Genomic DNA, 8,292 nt, shown 5'->3' with positions numbered 1-8,292 from the left:
AGGGTCGTTGTTTTGATTCCCAGTCAGGGCACATGCCTGGGTTGTGGGGGGCCAAGTCCCCAGTAGTGAGGCCTGTGAGAGGCAACCACACACTGATGTTTCTCTCCCTCTCTTTCTCCCTCCCTTCTCATCTAAAAATAAATAAAATCTTAAAAAAAAGAAAAAACTTTCTATTATAAACCAAGTTTATGGTAATAGTTTCATGTTTTCCTCTAATACTTATGATATCTTTCTTTCTTTAAAGATTTTATTTATTCATTTATTTATTTATTTTCAGAGAGAAATGAAGGGAGGGAGAAGGAGAGGGAGCGAACATTGATGTGTGAGAGAAACATCCATTGGTTGCCTCTTACACACTCCCACCCGGGTACCCAACCTGCAACCCAGGCATGTGCCCTACTGAGAACTGAACAGGTGACCTTTCGCTTTGCAGGATGATGCCCAACCCCCTGAGCCACACTGGTCAGGGACACTTATGGTTTTTTCTATACTGCACATTTAAATGTCTGAAATTTTTATTAGCATATGATGTGAGGTAGAATATAACTTAATTTGTAAATATTCAGTCACCCAATACCATGCACTGAATACTCATTCCAATTCACTTATTTGAAAATGCCATCTTTATTGTAAATTAAATATATATTTATATATAGGCAGAGTCCGTTTGGGGGTTTCCTATTCATTCCTATCATCTGTCTATTCCTGTCAATAATACCATACTGTATCAATTACTATCAGATAACAATATTATTACAGATAGCAAATTAGTATGATTTGCTATTTGATAAGACAACTTTTTTTATGATGATCATTTCTAAAAATGTTCTTTTTTGTGATTCATGCATTTTCAGTTCAAATAATCTTGAGAATTAGATAGCCTTGGAGATGACCATGTGATCATTACAATAAATGTCAAAAAGCTTTCGATGAAGTTATACACTCACAATATGGAATATAATCGTTGTTTAAAAAAAAGAGAGTCTATGGCCACACCACCCTGAACGCGCCCAGTCTCGTCTGTTCTTGGAAGGTAAGCAGGATCATGCCTGGTTAGTACTTGGATGGGAGACCACCTGGAAATGTTGGATGCTGTAGGCTTATAAAAAAGAGAGAGAGAGTTATTTGTACCCCAATTGAAAGATTGCCAGCACAAGTGAACAAAGCAGTAGGACAGTGCATATCTTATGAATTTCGTGAAGTGGAGAAAGAGAAAAGTTATTTACATATACACCTGCGTGTGAAAACATATGCATATGACTTAAAAACACAGGTCTGCAGGGACACGCACTTCACTGTCATGGTTTTTGTTTCTGGGGAGAAAATAGGAATGTCAGGGGTGTTGGACACTGAGGTGCTATCCACATGCATCTCTTCAACACCACGGCACTTCACCCAGTTGCCAGGAATGTTGTCTGCTGACTGCTTACGCAGAATGCCTCTCCAGGCACTGCCTTCAGCTGCTTGTAGCTGCTTTGCTGAGTTTAAGCCCCTCCCCGGGGACAGACTGAATCCAATGACTGGTTTTATGCAGTACAGACACAGGTCCCCTTTGCCTCAATTTGGGACAGTTCTTAAGGACCATCCTAGCTTCAGAGCTCTCCAGGGGATGGCTACAGCCTCTGTTGCAACCACATTAGCTTTGCAATCTGACTTCTCTCCATGCCTATCCTCTCTTGTCTCACTCCCTTACAAATGTTGTTTCTGAAAATACTTCCCAAAAAACTAAGACAAGCCAGTAACCCAGGAAAAGTGAAATAGGGAAACTGAGGCAGACAGTTGAACACACTGGCTGGGAAACATACTGCAAGATACAAAAGGTCACCTCCCTGGAGATAACATCTTGGCTTCAGTAGTATTTCAGCTTCAGGCCCAGAAAAGCAGCAAAATCAGGTGGTTGAAGCCAGGACCAGGGGTAATAACTAACAAGCCCTTTTCTTGGCACTGACCAGTCAGTTGAGACCAGGACCCTGAAAAAGCACAACAGGAAAACTGATGAATATTCTTCTGAAACCTCCCCCTGAGACCTCCCCTAAAATTTCCTCCTGCAAAAGAGAGAGAAAATCCTCAAGACAAAGGACGCAGCATGAGCTCTCCCTCTGGGGAGCAGCCTGAGCCATTCCCTTCCCCTCTTCTTCCCTCACAGGTACATATCTCCTAAATTCTAAGGATCCCATGAGACTGGCAACCAGGGCAGCAGTGGGCAGCAGCCGTTTGTCCCAAGCTAATCCCCTGAACGTGTGTCCAAGGCCCCGTTTCCTCTGACTCCCCAGTGAGCTAAGGCAGCTTAGCCTAGGCTCTCCTGTTGCTTCTTCTGTGCTAGGCTCTTCCTTGTTTCACTGTCCCCAGCTTTAATTAACATACCCTCTTAGTCACCTGGACTTCTGCTGTGAGATCTTTGCTGCACGAAGTCAAGAATCCACACACTACAAGCTGGCCCTAGGCAGACCCGCTCAGAGCCAGGTCCCCCGTCTAGTAACAAAACCACCTGCTCACAGATTCGTCTGAGTCGATTTCCTGGGGTAGCTGACCTATAACAATGGGAGATAAATTTCTGGGTGGTGGAAGATAGGTGGGCGGGCCCTTACGTAAACTTGAATATAAGAATCTATTATATAATTTTAAATTTGTGTTTAAATGTTAACATTAAATTGAAGCTATAGTAACAATGTTGAGCTAACTTTTCAGAAAGAAACTCTCCTGCCCTGCGCATCTTCCCCACCTCCCACCCAGTGGTCTCACTACTGGAGCACGAGTCATTACATTTCGACACACTTCCTCGAGTGGGGGTCACACACAGTCATGTGTTTGCATGGCTTGCTGTGTTGGAAAAAAACATATAGTAAAGCAAATACTTCTCATAAAGGTGAATTTTCCACTCTACTATAAAGATGATGAAAAAGCAAGGAGCAGTTGAACCAGAACAGGCATTCAGAGAACTCTTGACAGTTGTCTCAGCCTTGGGTCCAGAGCAGGTGAGTGAGTTGTATTCCTTGAAAAGGGAAATTCCTGGAGGAAGTTTGTTTAACGTCACACAGCCTCAGAGCCACAGCGCCAGAACCGAAACCCAAGGTTCTGAGCTCTGTAGTCCTTGTGCAGCATACTTTCCACCGGAGAAAGTCACAATTTTCAGAAGTCTGAATGTATTCTCTGATTGGGATCCTTCTCCACACGGGCACAGCAGGCCTCTGTTCTCTGGCGAGGGCAGAGGAATTCTTGTCCTTGAAGGGGAAGGGAGTAGGGAAACCTGTTCAAAGGAACTGCTAGTCTGTGGTCACCCTGAGGAAGTTGGCGTGGTCCTCCACTGCTCAGGAGTCTGTTCCTCCCCCAACTTTTCTCCCGAGTTCTATTTTCAAGTTTCTCTGAGGCTGATCTCCAGAGGCTGTGGGGAAGCAATGTCATACTAGTTACACTCACACATCAATGAAACTCACCATTTAGAAGTGTGGGTCTCAGGTTGGCCAATGAACGATTAACCACAAGTGGCGTGGTTGGAAACTTCCCTCAGAAATGAGGAACTTAAAAATGGAAGAGTCTATGTTTGTTGATTCAAGACAATTGTGCTTTATTCTGTCCCAAAGAAACTTCATGCAGCCCTAAATACAGAAAATAAGTGTAAATGAAGATATGGAAAAGTTTGAAGCTTTGTACATTATTAGTAGGAATGTAAAACGTTATAGCCACTGTGGAAAACAGTTCCTCAAAAAATTAAAAATAGAGTTATCATGTGATTCAGCAATCTCACTTCTGAGTATATAGCCAAAAGAATTAAAAGTGGCGTGACACAAGAGACTTTTTCACACTCATATTTATAGCAGCATTATTTACTGTAACATGGAAGTGGCCCTGTGCCCACTTAGGGATTAATGGATAAACAAATGTTGTCCATACAGGCAATGGAATATTCTTCAGGCTTAAAAAGGAAGAAATTCTGTTGCATGCTACAGCATGGGTGAACTTTGAGGACATCATGTGTGAAGCAAACTAGTCACTTAAAGACTTATACCATATCATGTCACTTATATGAGGTGTCTAAAACAGTTAAATTCGTAAAAACAGAAAGTTGAACCGTGGTTGTAGAGGTGGTGGTGGGATTTGGAGATGCTGTTTAATGGGTACAAAGTTTGGCAAGATGGAAAAGTTCTGCAGATTGGTCACACAAGGATGCGACTTAACACTCTGAAGTATATACTTAAAAATGGAGAAGATGGTAGATTTTATGTTGTATGCTTTTAAAATGAAAAAATATAAAATACTAAATGAACATCTCGAAAGGTAACTTAGATAGAGTTGAAGAGGGAGTTAATAACTAGAAGACAGATTTGCAGAAACTTCTCACAGTGAAATACAGAGAAACACAGAGATGGTAGGAAATGTGAACAACACAATGAGAAGGTCTAACATACAGACAACCCGGCCCCAGAAGAAAAGGGAATGAGGAAAATGGAAAAGAGATACTGTTCAAAGACAAAATGCCTGAGAACTTTGCCAGAATTGATGTAAAATATGAATCCTCTGATTCAGAAATCAGAATGAATCTCAAAAATAAAAATAAATAAAAATGTTAAAGTAAAAACAAACCCATACCTACATTCTTTCTTCTTTTCCAACTCTATTAGTCTCTTTTTATTCTTCTGGTAATCTCTTCCAGAGTTAGATACTTCCATTTGTAGATGATAAAATGTATAAGGAGTCTACTTCAAATGCTGGCTCTGCTATGAATATTGTCTTTCCCTTTACTTCAGTGCAGAATTAACATCTACCCTGGCTGGTGTAGCTCAGTGGATTGAGTACAGGCTGTGAACCAAAGGGTTGCCAGTTCGATTCCCAATCAGGGCACATGCCTGGGTTGCAGGCCAGGTTCCCAGTAGGGGATGTGCAAGAGGCAACCACACACTGATGTTTCTCTCCCTGTCTTTCTCCTTCCCTTCCCTTCTCTCTAAAAATAAATAAATAAAATCTTTTTAAAAACTTAAAAAAAAAGATTTTGATCTTTGATTTTTTATATTCCAGTTCCAGAAGTAGTTTTCACTACAAATTATCTGAGGACAGTCTTATGCTTTACAGGAGTGGTCTACAGCCAGGCTCCAACTTCAGCAGGAACACTATGCAGGATGGATTTAAAGATGGATGAAGCTAAAAGGCATTCTCCCAAATGAGTGTAAGTGCATTTTATTTTTAGACAACCTTTGTGACATGTTTTCCTGAAAACAATGCCCCCACTTCAGATAAATTGAGGTTAAAATAAATGAAGAGTTCAAGATAACATCAGTGCTGGTCCTGGTGTGTGGATGAAAAGCAGCCGCCATCTATGACGACAGGTGATAGATCCCAACTGTCAGCCTTGTTAATATCTTCCCGCTTCTAAACCATCCTTAAGGAGAATCACACGTGGGGACACAGCATCCTCACGGTAGTCCCACAGAACAACCATGCTGCTTGGATTTATGTTTTCACCGAGAAAAAACTGGTAGTTTTTGAAATTACCGAGGATGTACTTGATTTGTTCTGCACCCCTGTTATAAAATGTTTTACTCTTTCTGGTCTCTCTACTTCAAGTTTCCCTTTGATTGATTTCATGTAATCTTTGATGTACTTCTTGTAGGCTTCTTTTGTGAAGCTGGTTTCCTGCAAATGAAGGTTCATGACAATATCCACACCAGTGATTACTGTGCTTCCAGTGCCTTTGCCCTCTGGGGCTTCAGCAGAGGCATTTCCAGCAATGAGTGAGTCATCACCATTACCCTCTGTCCTACACCATCTTCCCCTCCACTTCTAGGCACAGCCCATCAGCCACCTCCCAGATCTTGTAGCTGTCAAAGAACACCTCATCAGAGCTGATGAAAAGTTGAGTAGATGATCACGATGACGGCTGGAAGGAGATGATGGCAGTGCTGGTGACACAGCCAGAGTGTACTCAGGGGGAAGGGGATCAGGTGGAAAAGCCACAACTACATTCTTTTTTTTTTTTTTTTAAAGATTTTACTTATTTATTTTTAGAGAGAGGAAAAAGGAGGGAGAAATAGAGGGAGAGAGACATCAATGTCTGGTTGCCTCTCCTGCGCTCCCAACTGGAGACCTGGCCTGCAACCCAGGCATGTGCTCTGACTGGGAATCGAACCAGTGACCCTTTGATTTGCAGGCTGTCACTTAATCCACTGAGCCACACCAGCCAGGGCCAAAACTACATTCTTTATAGAAAAACTGCAGAGACCAAAGGCAGGGAGACTATATTAAAAGCATCCAGGGAGCAACCCAGATGAATAACCAGCTACTGAAGGCAGTAGGTGAATGGGTAAATAACAGTGGTGCATCAATACAATGTGTACACTGTACACAATACATGGAGTATTCAGCTCTAAAAAGAAATGAACTAACAAGTCATAAAGAGATATAGAGGAAACTTAAATGCATACCACCAAGTGAGAGAAGCCAATCCAAAAAGGCTATGAACTGTATGATTCCAAATATATGACATTCTAGAAAAATGCAAATAAATTCTGAAAACTATGAGGCTTCTGGCTAAGATGGTGGCATAAGTAAACACAGTACTTGAAACCTCCACAATGACATCAAAATTGCAACTAAACTACAGAAGAGACTGGTAGGAGTGGAGATGCAGAATGGGCAGGCTTCACACCCATGTGTGGTAGTTGAAAATTGGGAAGGGTATCTCAGCTGTGGTGTTCCCTCCTGAAGAGCCAGGGATCCCAGGTCTACACCAGGGTCCCAGCCCAGGGTTCCAGTGCTGGGAAGAGAAGGCCCCATAACTTCTGGCTGTGAAAACCAACGGGGACAAGTGGCTGAATGAGATGGAGGCTGCTGGAACCCCAGGCATTGCTCTTAAAGGGCCCAACTACTGACTTACCCCAACTTACTTGCTTGGAGCTCCAGTGCTGGGGCAGCAAAGGCACCAGGGACATATAGGGAGGAACTGAATTGTTCGGTATGAGGGTAAGAGCTGGAGAGGCAGTTTTTTCCCAGACAGAGTTGTTGGCAGAGGCCATTACTCCTTTGCTGAGCCCTCTCATAGCAGAACTGGCAGGCAGGCTCCATATCTGTCTCCATCAACCTGGCTAACACGGTTGGCCTCGCCCTGGTGATTCCCTGAGACCCTGCCCCACCCAGCTTGCCAGCCCACACAATTCCAGTGGCTTTTCCATACAAACAGCCTGTCTTGGATCATCTGCTGACTTTCCTAAAATCTCTCAAACAAGCAGCATCTGGCCTCTGTATCCTGTACCTGTTGCTAAGTGGCCCCAGACCCAGCACTAGTGGCAGCAGGCCTTGGTTTGCAGCTTGGCTTTTCCCTATCACCCCCTAGCCCAGCACAAATAGCAGCCAATTTTGTAGCTCAGTCTGGGTGGCCCTGGGTAGGGCACAGGAGGCAGCTGACCTTTGCCTGCACCTCCTAGGAGGCCCCAGAGCCAATGCACCCCATGGACAGCTTCAGACCAACCAGCTCCAGGAACTCAAGGGGTAGACTTGGTGGGTACCTGAGCCCCTGTGAAGTAAGTTCTACTCCATGGGGTCCAGCCCCTGTACAGCAATCCTCCATGGTGGTCACAGTCAGTCCTTGAAGCTGACTGGCTGTGGAGTAAATCCTTCCCATTGATCTGCCAAGAGCAGTCAAGACTCGACTATGACAGGAAGGTGCACACAGCTCATGTGGGTGGCACACCTTGAGTACCCAGCATGGCTGATAGGGGAGGCTGTGCCACTGGGCCCTGAATCTTAATGATAATCTGAATCTCTTCCTTGTCAAAGGTGATTTTAGTTTTGGGAAATGCCAGAAGTTGCAGGGTGCCAAATCTGGGCTGCAGCGGGGCTGAGTCACCTGGGTGATTGATGTTTCACCAAAAAATTCAGCACGAGATGTGATTCATGAGCAGGCTCATTGTTGTGATGAAGTTGCCAATCACCAGTTGTCCATAACTATGGCCTTCTGAATCATCCGAACAGCTTCTGCAGAGGAATGTTCATGCTTGGTGCAATATTTGATGCAGATACGCTGCTATAATTGCTCAGTCATTTTGAATGCGATGGCCACATCAATCTCACAACTAAAATATAGAACAACCATCACTCAGGAACATCAGAAATTGAGCTGAATGGAAGTCTGACATGTGTGAAATTAAAGAAGCCACATCCACCCAGACTGGTAGGAGAGGTGCAGATGTGGAATGCGCAGGTCCTACAACCATGTGTATAAAAATTTGGGAGGGATATCTTGGGAGCAAGGAGTCCCAAACCCACACCAGGCCCCCCAGCCCATGATTCCAGTGCCAGGAA

At 43.7% G+C, this 8,292-nt stretch overlaps 1 pseudogene; it reads right to left on the bottom strand.

The window, feature by feature from the left end:
* Window positions 1-5,347: 5,347 nt before the first annotated feature.
* On the bottom strand, window positions 5,348-7,007 carry LOC139441096 (translationally-controlled tumor protein pseudogene; annotated as a pseudogene).
* Between the last annotated feature and the right edge of the window lie 1,285 nt (window positions 7,008-8,292).

This window comes from Desmodus rotundus, chromosome 8 (genome assembly GCF_022682495.2).
Source record: "Desmodus rotundus isolate HL8 chromosome 8, HLdesRot8A.1, whole genome shotgun sequence".
NCBI lineage: Eukaryota > Metazoa > Chordata > Mammalia > Chiroptera > Phyllostomidae > Desmodus > Desmodus rotundus.
The sequence above is the reverse complement of the archived record's forward strand: the minus strand, read 5'-3'. Positions and strand labels throughout refer to the sequence as shown.